We start from the raw sequence: 15,712 nt of genomic DNA, 5'->3' as shown, positions 1-15,712 counted from the left end.
CTTTGCCCGAAGCATGGCGGGCTAAGCGAGCCTTCAAGGGTCTATGTTTGTATCTATGGTGGTTGCAGAACAAGGAAATATACAAGATGTGGACAAAAGAAACCAAAATGCGTTGACCATTGTCATATCATCCTTTTGACCATGTTGACCTTAGCCAGTGTTGACCTTTCACCTATTGACCAAATGCAAGTTGACCATATGGTGTTGACCTATTGACCATCTGTTTAGACAGTGTAGATCTTCTATACCCCACCCTCTCCACTGTTGGTTCTAGAACTGGATGGTTCCTTCCTGGCTCCACCCTGTCCTCTTCTTCCACATACTCCTCCTTCCAATTCCAACTTGTGCCCATCTACAAGCTGGTACTTTCAGTTGCATATGTACTCTCAGGATCCCCCGTTCATATCTTTCTCTGATCTATATATGTATTCTCCACTCTGTATATTTTGACGTTTGTGCTCCCTATTTAATAAAATATCTAGGAAAAACAGGAATAAAAAAAACCTAAAAATATAATTATTTGACATTTGCTCAGTCCATTATGGCCACTCCATTGTTTGCATCGGGTTATGAATGCTGTAAAACCGAGCAACCTACTCCCATTGGTTCTAGTTAATTGGTTCAATTAGGAATCTGAGTTCTAGGAAATTAAAATCTACATTTCTGCAGATTTCTGGCATGAAAAACCGGGACAGTCCTCGGAGAACCAGAACATGGAGAGGCCATCAAGGAGTGGATAGATTGCGTTAAGTAACCGAGCAGACCTCTCAAGTTAGCCAAGGAATAGTTAGTGTGGCCAGAATATATGCATTTATTGTAATGTGTAGTTTAACTTACTCCAGAGGCGATGCACGCACACACACTAATGATATTCTGCAGCATTATCCTCTTTGCCCTTTCTAGAAAATCTAGCTCACAGTGTTACAATAAAGTGCTCGGCCAATCTAATTAAGTACTTAGGCTCGTAATAATAATACGTTATTAAATCGCTTCGGCTTGCTGGCTGATAAATGGCGTCCATACAGTAGGATTATTATGCGGATTCATTACTTAAGACAGCGCTGGCCAAGATTTGTGCTCCAAGTGCCATATCTCTTACCGGGCATAGGATAGTTTTTTGGCTGCATGCTTAAGGAAGTGCGAGACCAAAGATATTATGAGATTAGTTAAGAGACTTTGCAAGTTGCCTTAAGCTTTGCCAAGTTACTGGATCTGAGGTGCAGCGTATCGTTCGTCCCACCCTTTTCTGAAAAGAGAGAGTCTTAAGAGAGCGTGGTCAATTTGTGAAGTTACAGTACAATGTAGAATTCAGTATATGCCAGTGCTGGGTTTATGGTATGAATGTGCTACTGCAGAACGAGATTATGCAGCCCGCTGTAAACTAGGGGTCTCTTCAATTCAGATTCAAAAAATGACATTACTGATATTATATTTGTCTAAAGCAAAGCTCACGGGGAAAATGTAAGGTTTGTTTTAATCCTCCAGTAATTGCTGTATAAAGAGCGAATGAACATAGGAGATAATTCAGGGGATAATTCAGAGTTGATAATTTAGAGTCCACCCCGCATGTCAGGCCATACTTGCCTACTCTCCCGGAATGGCCGGGAGGCTCCCGAAAATCGGGTGACCCTCCCGGCCCCCCGGAAGAGCAGGCAAGTCTCCCGATTTGACGGGGTCCCCCCTGCCCGTCCGCCCACTTTGTGTGTAAAGTGGGCGGTCTGGGCAGACAATGACGCGATTCTTGCTGATTCGCGTCACCGTAGCCACGCCCCCTGCATTGTAATGCCGGTGATCGCGGCATGACAGAGTGGGGGCGTGGCTTAAAGAAGGCATCGCCGTAACCATGCCCCGTCCCGCCCTTGCTCCGCCCCTGTCCCGCTCTTGCTCCGCCCCTGCACTGCCTCCGGCCCACCCCCTCCATTCGTCAAAGTGCTCCTGGCCCGCCTGTTGAGCCGACCTGGCTGCTCTCTCCCGCAGAGAGCAGCCAGAATGTTGGTAAGTATGTGTCAGGCCCTCTCTCCCCCCCCCCCCCCCCCCCCCCCCACCCCCACGGCGGCGATGCTTTTGTGCCTGGTTAGTAGCTCCCTACCTGCGCAGCTCCTGCGCTCTGGCAGGGAGCTACCCGCTGCCTTCCGGGTCACAGGAGCTGCGTGTGACATCACGCAGCTGCCGCGTCACGCCCCCCCAACAGTCCGGACACGCCTACGTTGTCCGAACCACGCCAGCGCCGTTCTAACGCTGTTGGCACGCCTCCTCTCGCCCCACAACCGCCTCTGCGCATTGTAACTGCGCCCACGACTGGCTGCACATGTGCAGTGCGCCCTGTGCATAGTAACTCAGAGCGATCACTGCAGAGCTCCAGTCTGAATTACCCCCATAGTAACATCGTTAATGAGGTTGAAAAATTGCCCATTTTCTTACCCTATTCTGTATTAAGCAGAGTTTACTATAATGTCCCTGTTGAAGTGAAGTTTTAAGACTAATTAACAACTATAATTTGTGCTCTTCCCAAAATAATATTTTAAATGCTGTATCCTTGGATATCTTTTTCAGTTAGAAATTTAGCTAATCCATTTTTAAATGTATTTACGGAGTCCACCATTTTTCTACCTTCTGTGGCAGAGTTCCAAATCCTTCCGGCCCTTACTGTGAAGAACCCTTTCCTACGTTAGATGCAAAATTTGCTCTCCTCTAGCCTCAGAGGGTGAACGCGTGTGCTGTGGAGCGTTCTCTCAATAAATAAATCACCTGATAGCTCTTTGTAAAGTCCCTTTATATATTTGAAGATATTAATGTCTCCTCCTAGACGCCTCTTTTCTAGTGTATACATATTCAACCTAGTAAGCCTCGCTTCGTAATACAGTGCCTCTAACCCCTTAACCAATTTTGTATCTAGCCTCTGAACTCTCTCGTAAAAAGGGTCTGTGCGTTTTTAGCTGGTCGCATGTCTGCGACTTTATGCAATTACTGCTACTAGCCCTTTCCTGGTGTACACCCATACGTATGATGGTGCAAGGACTGAGATACCCACTTAGAGCCTCTTCGGATGCGGTAGTCGTGTTTGTTGCAGCTTTAGATGGCACCATCAGTCGCACCATTGAAACGTGCACCACCCCTATGCTAGGTGAAGATTTTTTTGTCTGAGCGATTAAGCATCTGAGTATGCAAACACTTGATTGACACCAGGGACGGACTGCGGCGAGAAAGAGCCAGTGGCTGCATATACCTGCGCATGGCAAGGGGGTCGTGGTCTCCGCTCATAGGGCTCTGCCTCATGGCACGCCCCCATGTCTCTCAGCCGAGCAGAGCACCTGGGGGGTGTAGCTGCTCGGCCATCCCCTGTATGGTGTGGCCAGGCTTTTAGGCCGGAGTGGCCCAACAGGCCATCGGACCTTCTGTCTTTTGCCAGAAGGGCCAGATGGCCAGCCTGGCCCTGAGCATAATGCCCACAGCGCTCCTGTTACGCTTCTATAAGAAGGACCAGCTCCGTATGTCTATCTGAATAACCATCTCTCAGTCAACCCCCAAGAACACCCAATACATATTCAATGTAATGCTTTGTGCATACCCTATCATTACGCTTGGTTCTGTTAGGCATTATAATGATGGTTCCTACTTATTAGAGATGGCCATCACAATGGCGGGATCGACTTGCTACAAGCTCAGCGATGGCATGTAACCATACCATCTTAAATGTTCTATGTTTTGAACCAGACATGTACAGAGTCTGTAGAAATAGGCCAATTACAAATCCAGCTTCAAAACAAATATAATACTAAAAATAAATAAAATTTTATATTATATAAAGATCAGTGATGCCTGATTATTTATTTCCCAGACATTACTCGGTATCTGTGTCGGGTGTCACGGAACATACAGTAGGAGACTTATTATCTTGCAGAAAGGAAATGCTAAATGACAGAACGAGAAAGCCAATAAAATGTTGACCAAGACAAAAATAAAGACCAGCACAGCAGTGTTTGTCATCTGTTTTGGAACAAAAAAAAAGTGTTTGCTCAAAACAGGAAAGAAAAACCTAGCTACATGGTGAAGTTGAAGTGTCCCTCATCCAGTCTGATCTGTGTGAGTGGAAGTAACACATGAAAATATGATGCTGATCTTATTGGTAGTGTACAGTATACAGTGTATCTGGAAACTATTCACAGCGCTTCACTTTTTCCACATTTTGTTATGTTACAGCCTTATTCCAAAATGGAATACATTCATTTTTTCCACTAAAATTCTATACACAATTCCTCATAATGACAATGTGAAAAAAGTTTTTTTGAGATGTTTGCAAATTTATTAAAAATAAAAAACTAAGAAATCACATATACAGAAGTATTCAGTCTTTGCCATGAAGCTCAAAATTGAGCTAAGGTGCATCATGTTTCCACTGATCATCCTTGAGATGTCCCTACAGCTTAATTGGAGTCCACCTGTGGTAAATTTAGTTGATTGGACATGATTTGGAAAGGCACACACCTGTCTATATAAGTTCTCACACTTGACAGTGCATGTCTGAGCACAAACAAAGCATGAAGTCAAAGGAATTGTCTGTAGACCTCCGAGACAGGTTTGTCTGGAGGCACAAATCTGGGGAAGGGTACAGAAAAATATCTGCTGCTTTGAAGATCCCAATGAGCACAGTGGCCTCCATCATCCGTAAATGGAAGAAGTTTGGAACCACCAGGACTCTTCCTAGAGCTGGCTGCCCATCTAAATTGAGCGACTGGGGTAGAAGAGCCCTAGTCAGGGAGGTGACCAAGAACCCGATGGTCACTCTGTCAGAGCTACAGCATTCCTCTGTGGAGAGAGGAGAACCTTCCTTCCAGAAGGACAACCATCTCTGCAGCAATCCACCAATCAGGCCTCTAGGGTAGAGTGGCCAGACGGAAGCCACTCCTTAGTAAAAAGCACATGGCAGCCTGCCTGGAGTTTGCCAAAATGCACCTGAAGGACTCTCAGACCATGAGAAACAAAATTCTCTGGTCTGATGAGACAAAGATTGAACTCTTTGGCGTGAATGCCAGTCGTCCTGTTTGGAGGAAACCAGGCACCGCTCATCACTAGGCCAATACCATCCCTACAGTGAAGCATGGTGGTGGCAGCATCATGCTGTGGGGATGTTTTCCAGCGGCAGGAACTGCAAGACTAGTCAGGATAGAGGGAAAGATGAATGCAGCAATGTACAGAGACATCCTGTATGATAACCTGCTCAAGAGCGCTCTTGACCTCAGACTGGGGCGATGGTTCATCTTTCAGCAGGACAATGACCCTAAGCACACAGTCAAGATATCAAAGGAGTGTCTTCAGGACAACTCTGTGAATGTCCTTGAGTGGCCAACCAGAGCCCAGTTTTGAATCCGATTGGAACATCTCTGAAGAGATCTGAAAATAGCTGTGCACCTACGCTTCCCATCCAACCTGATGGAGCTTGAGAGGTGCTGCAAAAAAGAATGTGCGAAACTGCCCAAAGATAGGTGTGCCAAGCTTGTGGCATCATATTCAAAAAGTCTTGAGGCTGTAATTGCTGCCAAAGGTGCATTAACAAAGTATTGGGCAAAGGCTGTGAATACTTATGTACATGTGATTTCTTAGTGTTTTATTTTTAATAAATTTGCAAAAATCTCACAAAATCGTTTTTCATGTTGTCATTATGGGGTATTGTGTGTAGAATTTTGAGGGAAAATGAATTTATTCCAGTTTGGAATAAGGCTGTAATATAATGTGGAAAAAGTGAAGCGCTGTGAATACTTTCCGGATGCACTGTACACTGTGTATCCTTGAAAAAAGGTTTACTAATAAACTGAAACGTCTGATTTAAGCTCTACAAGCTTCATACACATTTAATTGAGAAGTCTCAAGAGTGCAACCAGTTCTGCGTCTGTATGTAACTTTGTTGTGGCATGCACCTAGGCATTACCTCGGGTATGTACGCATTTTTGCTGGAATCGTCATCTGATTTATATTTCAAATATTGACAAAAAACGAAAATTATATAATTTGCCCTTTTTTTTTGTTATTCCTAGAGTATTAGTAACCTCAATAACAATAATTTCCAGTCAATTTTGACCATCTCACAGCTCCCAATATTGTTTCAAGTTTATATATATATATATATATATATATATATATATATATATATATATATATAATATACAGGTTGAGTATCCCATATCCAAATATTGCGGAATACGGACTTTTTTAAGTGAGAGTGAGATAGTGAACACTTTGTTTTTTGATGGCTCAATGTACACAAACTATGTTTAATACACAAAGTTATTAAAAAGATTGTATTAAATGACCTTCAGGCTGTGTGTATAAGGTGTATATGTAACATAAATGCATTCTGTGCTTAGACTAGGGTCCTATCGCCATGATATCTCATTATGCTATGCAATTATTCCAAACTGCGGAAAAATCCCATATCCAAAATACCTCTGGTCCCAAGCATTTTGGATAAGGGATACTCAACCTGTGTGTGCGTGTTTATGTATATATATATGTGTGTATGTATGTATGTATGTATATGTATATATATATATATATATATTATAATAATTTTTTTTTTTTTGGAACTCTCAGCTCCGTTCAAACTGTGGCGTCACATTTTGGATAAGGGATACTCAACCTGTGTGTGTGTGTATGTATATATATATATATATATATATATATATATATATATTCTTATTATTTATATTATTTTATTTATTTATTATTTTTTTGGAACTCTCAGCTCCGTTCAAACTGTGTGGCATCACATGGTTTTGAACAAAGGGCAGGGTAAAGCACACCAAACGGTACACACCATAGAGATATATATATATATATATATATTTTTTTTTTTTTCACTGAACTCTGTGCCTTTTTGATTGCCTGTTAAGAGTTCAGTGTTGCCCATTGCCCTTATTCCATTGGTCCAACATATTTTGTTGGCCTCTTTTTAACCTCTTAAGGATGTTTTACCTATTGGAGAAATTAACTGTATATGCTAAATACAGTCTGATTAATCCAAGTTGGAACAACCAACGGTGTACTCATTTTATCAAGTTACATTAACTACGCTTGTTTTTGGGCATTCGATCTTTACCCCTGAGGAAGTCCTTCGGGACGAAACGTGTTGGGTTTATGTTATTTTCAACATCTGTACTGCATTTTGAACAAATGCAAAATTGTTTATTTCTGTGAAATTGTACAGACATTACTGATATACCATTGTGTATTTAAATTTTTAACATTGTTAATGTGAATAAATTATATGAAAGTAAGGTCTTTTACATCTACGTATCTTCTGTGAAGGTGATTGATTCTAATTAGGAACATCAGTATTAGCGCCCCCAGATCATTGTGCTAGATATATATATATATATATATATATATATATATATATATATATATATATATATATATATATATATATATATATATATATATATATATATATATATATAGAAACAAGTCCATCGAAGTGGAGGTGCACTCTCGCAATGATAGAAACATACACAATGGTAAAATCAATCGTCACCGAAGCTTTAATCGTGTCGACGTTTCGGTCCGTAACCGGACCTTTCTCAAGACAGGTGACACATCAGTTCAATTTGAGTCATCATATGATACACGTACATCTGCAAGGACAATATACATAGTTATGATCACAAGCCTCACCGGTCCCTGGAAAAACCTGCACCAACAGATAAACAGAAGAAAAAAACGCCACCAAAGAGGTGATAATAAATAACACCAATAGTGTCCCCAGTCACCTAAGTGATAGGGTATGACACCTCATAATTCCATACCTAAAACGTCTGGTTAAATCCACGATAATGGATTAGTGTAACAGACTCCAGCGTATCTTGAACTGTGATCAACAAAGAGAGGACACATGTATAAATATACACCAGCAATTGTGGTAACATAGGGTAAAACCATTCATCTGGGCAATCACCCCCACACACAGTGCGTGGGGGTGATTGCCCAGATGAATGGTTTTACCCTATGTTACCACAATTGCTGGTGTATATTTATACATGTGTCCTCTCTTTGTTGATCACAGTTCAAGATACGCTGGAGTCTGTTACACTAATCCATTATCGTGGATTTAACCAGACGTTTTAGGTATGGAATTATGAGGTGTCATACCCTATCACTTAGGTGACTGGGGACACTATTGGTGTTATTTATTATCACCTCTTTGGTGGCGTTTTTTTCTTCTGTTTATCTGTTGGTGCAGGTTTTTCCAGGGACCGGTGAGGCTTGTGATCATAACTATGTATATTGTCCTTGCAGATGTACGTGTATCATATGATGACTCAAATTGAACTGATGTGTCACCTGTCTTGAGAAAGGTCCGGTTACGGACCGAAACGTCGACACGATTAAAGCTTCGGTGACGATTGATTTTACCATTGTGTATGTTTCTATCATTGCGAGAGTGCACCTCCACTTCGATGGACTTGTTTCTATAGTATTAGTGGACCTTATGGCCCATTAGGAGCACCCGCCCGGTGAAGAAAGATTTGGTGATGTGAGTGCAGGACAACCCATGGATATATAGTACCCGCTTTTTCGATGAAGCGAGTATTTCCTGACACCCATCATATTGAAGGACATTTATGCTTAGATTTTGGTCACTACGATCCAAGGGATATTTCATATCTATGTTTGAATAATCAATAATTGACTGTAGGGCGTTGTTACACGTGACGCCATTGGTGATTCGCGTGTGACTAAACCTCTGTGATCATTTATATTTATGTTCTGATTGTATTTATATTTATTTACAGATTATATTTAATTGTTTGATTATATTACACCAATATGGCACAAGGGGGAGTATACCTCATGGACGATGGTTTGTTGGCTCAGGCTGAGGTTGGCACTGTCTCGTTCACGGACGAGGAGAGAGAAAAATTGTTGTTTGATAAACTCGATTTCGAGTCCCTACCGGCTGAAACACCAGCTGATACCTACTATAAAATATTGAAACATAGACAGAGGGAGGTGGATCTCACTCTTCACGGACAGTTTTTGTCCGAATATCTTAGAAAAAAACAAATCCCACGAGGATTTCGCATTACCAACATCCCTACGTTAGGGCGTAACAACCCCGTGTTTTGTAGTCGCTGGTGCGGTGTCCTCAACAAATGCTCGTTAGATCTGATAGCACTGGTGGTTGAGGAAGTAGGGCAGGAGTTGAAGAAAGTGCAGATAGAATCTGAGACGACTATCACCATACTGACAGCATCGCTCAGGGATGATAAATCCCAGGATTGGAATGAGCGACTAACCACTCAGATTGACACTTACCGTAAAGAATTAATATCGTTTAAAAGGAAGAAACTAACTACGGTTGGTAATGATTACCAGAACCATGCTGTCTATCGATGGTTGTTAGGGAATTCCGTACATGAGAGACAGGGACGCCCCGGCAGGAGACAACGAGCTACTCCATATCCTAGAGATTATGGGTCTTCACGGTCCACTTCAGATACGGACCACCATGAGGGTCACTCCGACAATAGTAACAATTTTTTAGAACAAGGTACAGACCGACATACTATACACAGCCGTATGCTAAGAAGCGGCATCGACCGCATGCGAGGAGAGGGGGGTACAAACCGTCGAAGGGGGAGGCGCAGACGCAGTTAGATATGGTGTTTAATCTTTCTGACACCACTCTCGATGAAGCTCAATTAAAACTACTCTCTAGGGGGCTTTCATTTGTCCCTACCTGTGCTCCTGACCCCTTTCAACAAACTATTGATCAGTATAAGTTCGGGAGATCCCTCCGATTACGAGAATTCTTCGCTGATAAATCCACACATACATCTAGAAGCCCGTTTAAAAGTAAGTCTAATTTTGATCCTCCCTCCTCGAACTCGAGTATACGGACGTTTTTACGTCTTGTACAACAGGAGACTAAGGGGAAGCCTATTAGGCGTTCATATGACAACTTATCTGTTCCAGAACGGAAGGCCCTGAAACAGCTTCGGGATGCTAAGCATCTGGTCATTAGACCGGCTGATAAGGGCGGCGCTGTCGTGGTCCAAAATTGGGGGGACTATGACAGCGAGGTGACCAGACAATTAGCTGATAGATCCACTTATGAGAAATTGAATTGTAATCCTGTACCTCGGATTAAGGCGAAGGTTGACAGGATCATCAAATTGGGTCATGAGCATCGTTGGATTAGTGATGATCTTAGATCATTCCTGACGGTTGAAAACCCACGATGTCCTGTCATATATCTTCTACCGAAGATACATAAATCATTAGCACAGCCCCCTGGACGACCGATCATCGCGGCTGAGGGTTCTTTACTTCAGCCACTAGCGCGGTTTCTCGACAGTGTTTTACAGCCATTAGTCCAACGTATACCTAGCTATTTACGTGACACCAGTCACTTTTTGGAGAGTCTGACAGATATTCAGGTTGACAGTGGTTCTCTTTTGGCTACCATGGATGTAGCCTCTCTTTATACCGTGATCCCCCACAGGGAAGGTTTAGAGACAGTGAGGCTAGCCTTTGAGCTGTCACCATGCATTGAATTCCCTACTCAGTTCCTTCTTGAACTTATTGAATTGGTTCTCACGAATAACCACTTCATGTATAAAAATGATTTTTTCTTGCAGTTATCTGGCACGGCGATGGGGTCTAATTTGGCCCCATCGTATGCCAACCTTTTTATGGCGTGGTATGAGAAGACCCACATACAACCCCGCTTTGGGCATAAGATTGCATTTTTCCGGAGATTCATTGATGACATTTTTTTGATTTGGCAGGGAACTGAGGCCGAATTCAATGCTATGGTGGCAGAACTCAATGCCTTAACTAGCCCGATCCGTTTTACTGCTGTGTGTTCAGGATTGGAGATTAATTTTTTAGACGTTACTGTAATGGTCTCGGGTTCCAGCTTATTAACTACGTTATATCGTAAATCGACAGATCGCAATTCCTTACTATTGGCATCGAGCAATCATCCTCCAGCCCTTAAAGACAGTTTGCCCATCTCCCAGTATCTAAGAGCTATGAGGATTAACTCAGAGGTAGATCGTAGGCATGAACAGTGCACTGAGATTACCACTCGCTTCTTAGAGAGAGGGTATTCGGCTGGGACTCTCAAGATGTGTCTTGAGAAGGCGACAGGTCTTTTTTCTGGAACCATCCCTAAGAAGAAGAAAGAGAATAGGATGGTATTCTGCACGCAGTATGACAGGAACTCATCTAAGATCAGTAAGGCGGTACGTCGCCATTGGCCTATTCTGTCGACTGATAAAGATTTACCTTTTACACAGGTTAAAGCACCCATGATGGCCTATAGGCGAGGGGCTAACCTAAAACAGCTACTTATGCGTCCAACTATGTTTCCTGCTGAGTTTGTTAAAACCTCTGTCCCATTGATGCAGGCTAAACCAGGTTGTTTCTCCTGTGGGGGCTGCACCACGTGCCGGTCCATGTTGACTGGAGCAACATTCTCCCATCCACACACAGGGAAAACTATTAAAATCAAGTACCATTTACACTGTCGTCTCGATTATGTGATCTATATGCTTATATGTCCATGTGGACTATGCTATGTGGGATTGACCACAAGGGCTTTCCGAGACCGTATGGCAAATCACAGATCTTCGATCCATACGGCACTTTTGACTGGACAGACTGATAAGCCTGTGGCTCGCCATTGTCTACAAGCACGACATCAGGTGGCTAGTATGAAATGTAGACTTATCGATTGGATCCCACCTAAATCCTTAGGTGGGGATAGGACTCTAGCGTTAAAACGGCGTGAGAGCTATTGGATTCACACTTTAGATACAGTTACCCCCAGAGGTTTGAATGAGGGTAATCCACTTAATGTGTTTCTATAGATTCAATCCTCCTGTGTGTTTGTATTATCCCTGCGGGTTATCTAGGTGGATGGCTCGATATTGGTATTCGATTCTGTTTACCTTGTATTAATTGGTTTATACGGGTGGCCAGACACATTATATTGATGTCCTGGTTATCTTGAGTAATACTTTGATTAATTTAGTGCCTATCATTCAGTGGTGTATATGATGTATAAATTTGTGTGTTATGTATTGCGGCGCAGTCCGCCACCCCTGTGAACTCACCGGTCTCTGGTTCACCCAGCACCCTCATTTTTGATTGTGTGTGTGCACATGGCAACAGTACTTTGTTTCATGTGCTTCTCACACACATAATTGCCATTGTTTGGTAATAAACTATTACTGTCTAGTCATATATGTTTGTTTTCTAATTATATGGAATCAGTTGTATGTTTGCACCATGTTCGATTACTCAGTGGTGCCGTTTTTTGATTCTATTTTGTGATCATGGCACCACAGGTGCAACAATGATCTGTGTTCTGCGGTTGTGCGTTCCACCGCGACTTCCGGGACGGTGGAACGCAAACCGGCGTCACTTCCGGTCCGTGGACCGCAATAGACGAATAGCGGCCGCGGCGGTCTAGTGTACACAGTGAGTGGTTACAGTGCTCTATACACTGTTCAACCACGTTATGGGTGATCAGTGTGGGCAGGATTTGGACTGAGTAGAGAGAGCATTAGGCACGAGTGGGGTATTTCCGGTTTTTCGGATACTTCCGGCCGATTTACTATTTAATCCCCACCCAGTTGATTGGAGGGCTATGCAGCCACAAGCACAGCCTCCATCTGACTGAGTAAGTAACAATATTTGACTATTCTACTTTATACGGGCACCAGCACTGTATCTATATTGATCTGAATAACTTTTCTGACAGCTTTGGCTATATGGGTGTACTCTACACCTATGGCTGCATCATTGTAAGAAGATGACACACATTAAGGTATTTGCACTGTGTGTGGGGGTGATTGCCCAGATGAATGGTTTTACCCTATGTTACCACAATTGCTGGTGTATATTTATACATGTGTCCTCTCTTTGTTGATCACAGTTCAAGATACGCTGGAGTCTGTTACACTAATCCATTATCGTGGATTTAACCAGACGTTTTAGGTATGGAATTATGAGGTGTCATACCCTATCACTTAGGTGACTGGGGACACTATTGGTGTTATTTATTATCACCTCTTTGGTGGCGTTTTTTTCTTCTGTTTATCTGTTGGTGCAGGTTTTTCCAGGGACCGGTGAGGCTTGTGATCATAACTATGTATATTGTCCTTGCAGATGTACGTGTATCATATGATGACTCAAATTGAACTGATGTGTCACCTGTCTTGAGAAAGGTCCGGTTACGGACCGAAACGTCGACACGATTAAAGCTTCGGTGACGATTGATTTTACCATTGTGTATGTTTCTATCATTGCGAGAGTGCACCTCCACTTCGATGGACTTGTTTCTATAGTATTAGTGGACCTTATGGCCCATTAGGAGCACCCGCCCGGTGAAGAAAGATTTGGTGATGTGAGTGCAGGACAACCCATGGATATATAGTACCCGCTTTTTCGATGAAGCGAGTATTTCCTGACACCCATCATATTGAAGGACATTTATGCTTAGATTTTGGTCACTACGATCCAAGGGATATTTCATATCTATGTTTGAATAATCAATAATTGACTGTAGGGCGTTGTTACACGTGACGCCATTGGTGATTCGCGTGTGACTAAACCTCTGTGATCATTTATATTTATGTTCTGATTGTATTTATATTTATTTACAGATTATATTTAATTGTTTGATTATATTACACCAATATGGCACAAGGGGGAGTATACCTCATGGACGATGGTTTGTTGGCTCAGGCTGAGGTTGGCACTGTCTCGTTCACGGACGAGGAGAGAGAAAAATTGTTGTTTGATAAACTCGATTTCGAGTCCCTACCGGCTGAAACACCAGCTGATACCTACTATAAAATATTGAAACATAGACAGAGGGAGGTGGATCTCACTCTTCACGGACAGTTTTTGTCCGAATATCTTAGAAAAAAACAAATCCCACGAGGATTTCGCATTACCAACATCCCTACGTTAGGGCGTAACAACCCCGTGTTTTGTAGTCGCTGGTGCGGTGTCCTCAACAAATGCTCGTTAGATCTGATAGCACTGGTGGTTGAGGAAGTAGGGCAGGAGTTGAAGAAAGTGCAGATAGAATCTGAGACGACTATCACCATACTGACAGCATCGCTCAGGGATGATAAATCCCAGGATTGGAATGAGCGACTAACCACTCAGATTGACACTTACCGTAAAGAATTAATATCGTTTAAAAGGAAGAAACTAACTACGGTTGGTAATGATTACCAGAACCATGCTGTCTATCGATGGTTGTTAGGGAATTCCGTACATGAGAGACAGGGACGCCCCGGCAGGAGACAACGAGCTACTCCATATCCTAGAGATTATGGGTCTTCACGGTCCACTTCAGATACGGACCACCATGAGGGTCACTCCGACAATAGTAACAATTTTTTAGAACAAGGTACAGACCGACATACTATACACAGCCGTATGCTAAGAAGCGGCATCGACCGCATGCGAGGAGAGGGGGGTACAAACCGTCGAAGGGGGAGGCGCAGACGCAGTTAGATATGGTGTTTAATCTTTCTGACACCACTCTCGATGAAGCTCAATTAAAACTACTCTCTAGGGGGCTTTCATTTGTCCCTACCTGTGCTCCTGACCCCTTTCAACAAACTATTGATCAGTATAAGTTCGGGAGATCCCTCCGATTACGAGAATTCTTCGCTGATAAATCCACACATACATCTAGAAGCCCGTTTAAAAGTAAGTCTAATTTTGATCCTCCCTCCTCGAACTCGAGTATACGGACGTTTTTACGTCTTGTACAACAGGAGACTAAGGGGAAGCCTATTAGGCGTTCATATGACAACTTATCTGTTCCAGAACGGAAGGCCCTGAAACAGCTTCGGGATGCTAAGCATCTGGTCATTAGACCGGCTGATAAGGGCGGCGCTGTCGTGGTCCAAAATTGGGGGGACTATGACAGCGAGGTGACCAGACAATTAGCTGATAGATCCACTTATGAGAAATTGAATTGTAATCCTGTACCTCGGATTAAGGCGAAGGTTGACAGGATCATCAAATTGGGTCATGAGCATCGTTGGATTAGTGATGATCTTAGATCATTCCTGACGGTTGAAAACCCACGATGTCCTGTCATATATCTTCTACCGAAGATACATAAATCATTAGCACAGCCCCCTGGACGACCGATCATCGCGGCTGAGGGTTCTTTACTTCAGCCACTAGCGCGGTTTCTCGACAGTGTTTTACAGCCATTAGTCCAACGTATACCTAGCTATTTACGTGACACCAGTCACTTTTTGGAGAGTCTGACAGATATTCAGGTTGACAGTGGTTCTCTTTTGGCTACCATGGATGTAGCCTCTCTTTATACCGTGATCCCCCACAGGGAAGGTTTAGAGACAGTGAGGCTAGCCTTTGAGCTGTCACCATGCATTGAATTCCCTACTCAGTTCCTTCTTGAACTTATTGAATTGGTTCTCACGAATAACCACTTCATGTATAAAAATGATTTTTTCTTGCAGTTATCTGGCACGGCGATGGGGTCTAATTTGGCCCCATCGTATGCCAACCTTTTTATGGCGTGGTATGAGAAGACCCACATACAACCCCGCTTTGGGCATAAGATTGCATTTTTCCGGAGATTCATTGATGACATTTTTTTGATTTGGCAGGGAACTGAGGCCGAATTCAATGCTATGGTGGCAGAACTCAATGC

The 15,712-nt window shown here is 42.9% G+C and overlaps 1 protein-coding gene and 3 long non-coding RNA genes across 5 annotated transcripts in view; 3 read left to right on the top strand and 1 right to left on the bottom strand.

Annotated features, from left to right (window-relative positions):
• The window catches only part of PCBD2 (pterin-4 alpha-carbinolamine dehydratase 2), a 164,030-nt gene that overhangs the window by 113,428 nt on the left and 34,890 nt on the right, over positions 1-15,712 (top strand). The gene's annotated exons all lie outside the window — the stretch shown is intronic.
• LOC134935725 (uncharacterized) lies at positions 7,513-7,908 on the bottom strand. The gene is made up of 2 exons (XR_010180371.1): positions 7,800-7,908; positions 7,513-7,628 (listed from the first exon to the last, which is right to left on the bottom strand). It is a non-coding gene; the product is annotated as an uncharacterized LOC134935725 (long non-coding RNA).
• Positions 8,010-8,405, top strand: LOC134935724 (uncharacterized). Its single transcript, XR_010180370.1, has 2 exons — positions 8,010-8,118; positions 8,290-8,405. It is a non-coding gene; the product is annotated as an uncharacterized LOC134935724 (long non-coding RNA).
• On the top strand, positions 12,770-13,289 carry LOC134935723 (uncharacterized). The gene is made up of 3 exons (XR_010180369.1): positions 12,770-12,832; positions 12,941-13,002; positions 13,174-13,289. It is a non-coding gene; the product is annotated as an uncharacterized LOC134935723 (long non-coding RNA).

This window comes from Pseudophryne corroboree, chromosome 6 (assembly GCF_028390025.1).
Source record: "Pseudophryne corroboree isolate aPseCor3 chromosome 6, aPseCor3.hap2, whole genome shotgun sequence".
Classification (NCBI taxonomy): Eukaryota; Metazoa; Chordata; class Amphibia; order Anura; family Myobatrachidae; genus Pseudophryne; species Pseudophryne corroboree.
The sequence above is the reverse complement of the archived record's forward strand: the minus strand, read 5'-3'. Positions and strand labels throughout refer to the sequence as shown.